The sequence below is a fragment of the Canis lupus genome, chromosome 2 (assembly GCF_011100685.1).
Source record: "Canis lupus familiaris isolate Mischka breed German Shepherd chromosome 2, alternate assembly UU_Cfam_GSD_1.0, whole genome shotgun sequence".
Classification (NCBI taxonomy): Eukaryota; Metazoa; Chordata; class Mammalia; order Carnivora; family Canidae; genus Canis; species Canis lupus.
In genome coordinates this window covers 71,249,744-71,255,283 of record NC_049223.1, presented here as the reverse complement: position 1 = coordinate 71,255,283, position 5,540 = coordinate 71,249,744, and the positions used below count along the sequence as shown (strand labels likewise).

At 42.5% G+C, this 5,540-nt stretch overlaps 1 non-coding gene across 1 annotated transcript; it reads left to right on the top strand.

Moving 5' to 3' along the window:
- Nucleotides 1-416: 416 nt before the first annotated feature.
- LOC119870568 lies at nucleotides 417-550 on the top strand. The gene has a single exon (XR_005356235.1). It is a non-coding gene; the product is annotated as a U11 spliceosomal RNA (small nuclear RNA).
- Nucleotides 551-5,540: the final 4,990 nt, after the last annotated feature.

Sequence of the window (5,540 nt, the reverse complement as noted above, 5' to 3'; positions counted from 1 at the left end):
AAGTTTGTGCATTTTCAATTTTAATAGGATGGGATTCATGTCTTCCCCAGATAGGTACCCACGGCGCCAAGAAGCGGGTATCGTGCGCAGCGTACAACAGGTGCGAGCCGGCGTGCACTGCAGCTGGCGACAGCCTCCGGGCTCGCCGACTCCCTCCGCGCTCGCCAGCTCCTTCCCAGCAAGCACCGCGCACATTTGCATATCAGTTACGTCCTTGCCTTTACTTGCATATAAAAAATCGAAAGGACAAATCACAAAAGTCTCCCTGTGAAGATTGCCCTACGGCTCAGCATGTCTTGCAGTTCCCCACTTCAACCTGAGGAAGAGGAATTAGGAAATTGCTTGCACTTTGTTTTCACCTTTATCGAAAGAGGGTTTCGCCAGCACTGCCACCCTGTTTATGGGCCCGGCAAGGCAAAAAGGGCTTCTGTCGTGAGTGGCACACGTAGGGCAGCTCCATTGCTCTTCGTGCGGAATCGACATCAAGAGATTTCGGAAGCATAATTTTTTGGTACCTGGGCAGCTGGTGATCGTTGGTCCCGGCGCCCCTGTCAGAAGTTAACTAATGTAAGAACTTTTGCGTTGTTCTGATGCTTACGCCTAAGAAGTTATAGGGAGTAACTGAAATCTCCAACGTGTAAAAAGCTCGACAACGTGCTGGTTAGATTAGCTAAGTCAACTATTTACGAGAAGCATCAAAGGACTGTGGTTACACACTGTGGTTTTTCACAGTAAAGCGGGTGATGGCTGACGTAGGAAAAGCGGCTGTTTTTCCATTTCACAGGTTAGGGAATGGAGGTTTGAGCAAAGTAAAGTTACATGTTTATTCAAGGGCACTCTGGAGTCCAGAGGGACTATCCAGACTAAGTGTCTGCTTGCAGGGGTGATTGAATCAGCAAACATAACTGATTTTATAAAAATTCTTCCCCTCAACCAGGCGTATACATCCCTTTCTAAAGCTGTGTTAAAAAAATAAATAAATAAAAATAAAATGAAGCTGTGTTAATGTTCTTTCGATAGCTTTTGGCCTTTAAAAACAGAAGCAATAGGGATCCCCGGCTGGCTCAGCAGTTTAGCGCCTGCCTTTGGCCCAAGGCGCGATCCTGGAGTCCCCGGATCGAGTCCCACGTCCGGCTCCCCACGTCGGGCTCCCTGCATGGAGCCTGCTTCTCCCTCTGCCTGTGTCTCCGCCTCTCTCTCTATCATGAATATATAAATAAATCTTCAAACAAACAAACAAACAAAAAAAAACAGAAGCAATAGTTTAAAGTATCAGTTTAGCACTTTCTTACTGCTGGCTACCAACAACCTTTCTGGATAACTATTCAACAAAGAGGTAAGAATCTAAAACCTTCAAAAAAAAAAAAAAAAAATCTCTCAGAGCACTTGGGTGGCTCAGCCGCTTGGGTGGGTGACAATCTGCCTTTGGCTCAGGTTGTGATCCTGGGGTCCTTGGATTGAGTCCCGCATCCAGCTCCCTGCAGGGAGCCTGCTTCTCTCTTTGCCTGCCTCTCTGACCCTCTCTCTGTGTCTCTCATGAATAAATAAAATTAAAAAAAAATCATCTCTCAAGAATGTATCCTCATATGTAAAACTATGTTTAAAAGGAGATTTAGGGACACCTGGCTGGCTCAGCCAGAAGAGCATGGGATTCTGGATATCCCTGTGGTGAGCTGGACCTCCACCTTGGGTGTGGAGATTATGGGGGGTGGGGGGAGGGAGCAACTAAAAAACTAAAAAAAAAAAAAAAAAAAAAAAGATTTAGCAAGGGGTTCATCCATTGTAACAACAAGTGTATACTAGTGATTCAATATACAGTTGACCCTTGAACAACATGGGTTTGAACTGCACAGTCCACTCTCATCGTAATATAAATGTATTTTTTCTCCTTTGTCTTTTTTTTTTTTTTAAAGTAAGCTCTATGCCCAAGGTGGGTCTTGAACTTATACTTCTTCAAGAGTTGCATGCTCCACTGACTGAGCCAGCCAGGTGCCCTTCCCTTAGAATTTTATTAATAGCATTTTCTTTTTTCTAGTTTTTTATTATAAGGCTGCAGCATATAATACACATAATACAAAAACATGTCTTAATCCACTGTTTATGTTATCAGTAAGACTTCTAGTCAACAGAATGCAGCTTTAGGGGAGTCAAAAGTTATACTGGGTGGGGAGTTATACTCGGATTTTTTAAAAAAGACATTTCTTTTAGAAAGAGGGGGTAAATGTGAGCAAGAGCAGGGTGAGGAACAGAGGGGGAGGGAGAGGCATAAGCAGAATCTTCGCTGTGTGTGGAGCTTGGTTGAGGCTTGATGTGGGGCTCTATCCCATGACCCAGAGACCATGTCCTGAGCTGAAATCAGGAGCTGGATGCTCAACTGACTGAGCCACCCAGTTGCCCCTATAGTGGTATATTTTACAGTAGGGAGAGTGGGTAGGGGTTGGCGCACCCCTAACCTATGCATTGTTCAAGGGTCAAGTGTAGTAGTGATCCATCAAGTGTCTAACTTCACAAGGCTTAGTGAGGGGAGAGAGAGCAAACTGAGTACTATGCTGAGTTTGGCTGGGAAGGGGAGTTTCTGGGAAAGCTTTCCTAAAGCAAAGAATTTGAAGCTGAAACCAAAAGAAGAAATAGAAGACCACCAAACAAAGTTGTTGGGGGAAGGGCTGTTTATGTAGAGGCAAACCATTGAGGGTGGATCCAATGTACTACACAGTCCCAGAGCTGAAAGACCAGAATGGCCAGAATGAAACCAGCCAGGTGGCAGGACATAGGGAAGCCTGAAGAGATCAGCCCCTGAGACCTAGTCTCACAGGCCTTGGATGTTCCTTGCAGTATTTTTTATGAAGCATAAGAAATGAAGAATTATCTACACAATGTATCAGCAAACTTTCTGTAAAGAGGCTAGATGGTGTGTATTTTGGGTTTTGTGATCATACGGTCTCTGATAGCCACTCAACTCTGTTGTTGCAAAGCAGTAACAGACAATATATAAACAAGTGGGTGTAACTGTGTTCCAATAAGATTTTATTTATAGACCCTGACATTTGAATTTCATATAATTTTTGTATGTCATGAAATAGTATTATTTTGATTTTTAAAAAAATCCTACCAGCCATTTAAAAATGTGAAAACCAGGAATACTTTGGTGGCTCAGTGGTTGAGTGTCTACTTTTGGCTCAGGTCATGATCCCAGGGTCCTGGGATCCATTCCTGCATCAGGCTGCCTGCGGGGAGCCTGCTTCTCCCTCTGCCTATGTTTCTGCCTTCTCTCTGTGTCTCTCATGAATAAATAAAATCCTTTAAAAAATTAAATTAAAAACTTTTTAAAAATGTGAAAACCATTCTTAGACTCCCAAGCAATAGCCAGGGAGCATAGTTAACTGGCCCCTGGCCTACATATTCAAGAGCAATGGTCAAACCAACTAAGGGATAGCCACAAATGGGATACAACGTACTCATTAAAATGTTGCATAGAAGCTAGTGCAGCCACTCTGGAAAACAATATAGAGTTTCCTCAAAAAATTGAAAATAGAGGTAACCTATGACCCAGCAATTGCACTACTAAGTATTTACCCCCAAAGATACAAATGTAGTGATCCAACGGGGCACCTGCACCTCAATGTTTATAGCAGGAATGTCCACAATAGCTAAACTATGGAAATAACCCAGATGTCCATCGACAGATGAATGGATAGAGAAGATGTGGTATATATACACAATGGAATATTACTCAGCCACCAAAAAGAATGAAATCTTGGGGCACCTGGGTGGCTCAGGGGTTGAGCATCTGCCTTTGGCTCAGGTCATGATCCCGGGGTCCTGAATTGAGTCCTGCATCAGGCTCCTGCATCAGGGAGCCTGCTTCTCCTTCTGCCTATATCTCTACCTCTCTCTCTGTCTCTCATGAATAAATAAAATAAAATCTTAGAAAAAAAGAATGAAATCTTGCCATTTGCAATGATGTGAATGTAACTAGAGGGTATTAGGCCAAGCAAAATAAGTCAATCAGAGAAAGACAATTATAATATGATCTCACTCATGTGGAATTTCAGAAACAAAACAGAGGATCATAGAGGAAGGGAGGGAAAAATAAAACAAGACAAAATCAGAGAGGGACTCTTAACTATAGGAAACAAACCGAGGGGTGCTGGAGGGGAGGAGGTTGGGGAGATGGGGTAACTGGGTAATGGACATTAAGGAGGGTGTGTGATATAATGAGCACTGGGTATTACGTAAGACTGATGAATCACCGGACTCTACCTCTGAAACTAACAGTAAATACACTATATGTTAATTAATTGAATTTAAATTTAAAAAATAATACAAAATGTTGCATAGAGGAGCACCTGGCTGGCTTAGTCTGTAAAGCATGGGACCCTTCATCTAGGGGCCATGAGTTCAAGCCCCATATTGGACACAGAGCTTACTATAAATAAATTAATTAATTAATTAATTAATTAAAATGTTGCATAGGAAAATTTATGGTAATGGCTCACCTCTGTGGAGCACTTATCAAGTGCCAGGCCCTTTATTGAGCACTTAGTATGCATTAGCTCCTATTACTCATCACATAAATCAATGAGGTAGGTAGTATTATTTTGCTCACTTTACAGAATAGAACACAGAAATTCCAAGAGGCCCAGATCACACAGCTAGAATATAGCAGAGTCAAGAGGTGAGCTCAGGTCTTCTGACAGGAATCAGGTGCTCTGACTGCACAGAATGCTCCAGGAGAATGTCAACTACAGCAGAATCTGTTAGGAAAGATTTGTCGGGTGGACGCCTGGGTGGCTCATCAGTTGAGCATCTGCCTTCTGCTCAGGGCATGATCCCAGAGTGCAGGAATCTAGTCCCACATCGGGCTCCCTGAATGGAGCCTACTTCTCCCTCTGCCTGTGTCTCTGCCTCTCTCTCTCTCTCTCATGAATAAATAAATAAAATCTTTAAAATTAAAAAAAAAGGAAAGATTTATTGGGAAAGTGAAGCTTTTTTTTCTTTTGTTTACCCATATTTTCCTATTTCCTTTTTTAAAAAGCTTTATTTATTTAACTAATCTCTATACCCATCATGGGACTCAAACTCACAACCCTGATATCAAGATTAGTACATTCTTCCAACGGAGCCAATCTGGCGCCACCATATTTTCCTATTTTCTATGAAAGTACAGAGTGCACGAAAAGGTTAGAGAAATAATGGAGACACAGAGTCACTGAAAGGCAACTGATGACAAAACAAAACCACAAAGTAGCCAGTCACAGAAGACCAACTATTATATGATTTCTTTTATACAAAGTGCCCAGAAAGGGCAAATACAGAGAGACAGAAAAAAGATTAGTGGCTGCCTGTGGGGTGAGGCTTAACTACAATGGGCATGGGGGGTTTAGGGGAGGTGAAGGAAATGTCTGAAAACTACATTATGGTCAGAGGTGCCCATCTCTATAAATTTATTAAAAATTTTGAATCATACACTTAAAATGGACGGGTTTTGCTCTTGGAGTAAGATGTGGTGGCAGCTACAGCAGAGCCTTGGATGCCCTGCT